General features: G+C 30.6%; 1 long non-coding RNA gene across 1 annotated transcript in view; it reads left to right on the top strand.

Moving 5' to 3' along the window:
• The first annotated feature begins 760 nt into the window (after positions 1-760).
• LOC136819954 (uncharacterized) overlaps positions 761-2181 on the top strand; it is a 13888-nt gene continuing 12467 nt past the window's right edge. Inside the window, exons 1-2 of the long non-coding RNA XR_010848508.1 lie at positions 761-795; positions 1717-2111. This is a non-coding gene — a long non-coding RNA (uncharacterized lncRNA). The remainder of the gene's footprint in view (positions 796-1716; positions 2112-2181) is intronic.

Here is a 2181-nt window from a genome sequence, read left to right as displayed (position 1 = left end):
TGGGTAGACTACCACCTTAAAAATTCAAATGTTAGAGAGTATTTGTGATGCCGAAGAGATCAAGATAAAGTTTTTTTTTAGTATTTTTCATGCTGGTAAATATAATAATTTGCTTAGAATTAGGGTAATTCATACTTTAAGGCTAAGCTATACGAAAAAACCTGCTGATCTTGAAAGTAATGCGAATATTTTACTTGGACTATCATAAACATGTAGACCATTCGTATTAATTTTTGATGTCAAAGGCGGTTCTAAATTTATTGTCTGCACAATATCTAAATTTTCAGAAAGAAGACATTTTATTTTCAACTGACGCGCGCTGATTTGTTTCGACAATTTTTGCAAGCTTGGCATATTTTCATAGCGATTCCGAAATTCTCTCAAATAACCGTTAATTTAGCTTTAAGGATAACCCCGAATGTTAATTCATGATATGTACCATCGCAGTCTTCCACGGACCAAACAGCTGATTGGTCAAAAGTGACGTCTTAACTGATCTTATGTCACTTACAACCAATCAGCTACAGTATTGAGTCCGTAATGTAATGTCAGAAGACATTGTAATGGTGCATATCATGAATATCTTGATGATGTCATGGTAGTAGAATAAGTAGCAATGTGCTGATTACCGTTCTTTATAGCTAAAGTTAATATTTTTCTTTAAAATTTTATCGATTCTATATGCATTTTAAATTTCAACTATTAAAGCTTTCATCTTCACTTTACTAAGGAGGGATTTAAATATTTTTTTGCTTTCCATGTTTTAGGAAGAAAAGTCCAACAAGCCTTTAAAAGGTATGTTAAAAGGATTGCTTCAATTAGAATTTTAAGTCATTTTAATATAAAATTTGAAACAATTTTTTCGTACAAAAGATTTCACGCCAATTTTTTTCTTTTTGGTAGGGACCCATTGCCTCGGAATCATTATCCATAAAGTTTCTCGATAATATGTTTCCTACGTCACTTATTCTCGTTTATCGATAGTTATAGCATTTATGTTTAGTCTATTCACGATAAGTGTGCACTCTTTTTTCTTTTACCTATAACTTTTGAAGGAATTCTTCAATCTTTATAAATTTGGTATCATTGGTAAAATATTAGCGAGTGGAATAATTTGAAATAAAAAAATCTTTAAAAAAATTCTAAAAATTAAGATGAAAATGAAGAAGAAAAAAATGAAGATCTTGAAGAAAAAAGCTATAACACTATCATTTTCACTGAAGTGAATCCTTGATCATCGAACGTCATCACTGTTAAAAAAATTCCCAAAAATAATCATTCAGTCAAAAGATATCAAACAAAGTTATTAGCTGATTGACGTCTAAAAACGCTGTTTTCTGCAGTTTTTTGCTGTTTTTTGGGGTCAATCACTTATTAACTTTGTATCATAACTTTATATTGAATAAATATTTTAATGAAACTTCTTCGCAGTGATGATCTTCTAAGATCAAAAAATCTTTCCAGTGAAAATGAAAGTTATAGCACTTTTCTACAAGATCTTCATTTTTTTCTTCTTCATTTTCATCTTAATTTTTAGAATCTTTTTAAATATTTTTTTATTTCGAATTGTTCCACTCACTAATATCTTTCCAATGACACCAAATTTATAAAGATTAAAGTATTCCTTCAAAAGTTATAGGTAAAAGAAAAAAGAGTGCACACTTATCGTCAATAGACTTTTCTTTTAATTTGCTTTATTTTATTTTCATAAAATAGCTCAACTAAGGCTCTCATTTCACGAAGATATCAATTCATTTTGTGAAGAGAATCAAAACTTTGAAGTTCCATCACCTTCCTATTATCAAAGTCTCTCAGATTGTCGGAATCACCAAAAGTTTTTCGGCTCACATGTAAAAAATACTCATGCTCGAACTTTAAGCGCGCGTGAAACCCGACGTCCCTCGACAAACCACCGACAGAAATTCACCAATCAAAAATCATTTGACGAGTCTTTAGCCAATAGGAGGCTTTACAAGATTCGTAAGAGCCAATCAGTGGACGAGTTAGAGCGGTCACCTGTTTCACCGATCAAAGAACATGAAAGTTTCACATTCGATTCAAAATTGAAAATCAAACCGATTAATTCAAGTAGAATGGAACCGACAAAAAAGGTGTGTATACATTTTTTTATAAAAACATAAGGCTTCCATAACTAAAATATTAAGAACAGTTAAGAACATT

This window comes from Clytia hemisphaerica, unplaced genomic scaffold, assembly GCF_902728285.1.
Source record: "Clytia hemisphaerica strain Z4C2 unplaced genomic scaffold, Clytia hemisphaerica genome assembly, whole genome shotgun sequence".
Taxonomy (NCBI): Eukaryota; Metazoa; Cnidaria; class Hydrozoa; order Leptothecata; family Clytiidae; genus Clytia; species Clytia hemisphaerica.
Note: the sequence above shows the minus strand (reverse complement) of the source record. Positions and strands in the feature narration are given on the sequence as shown.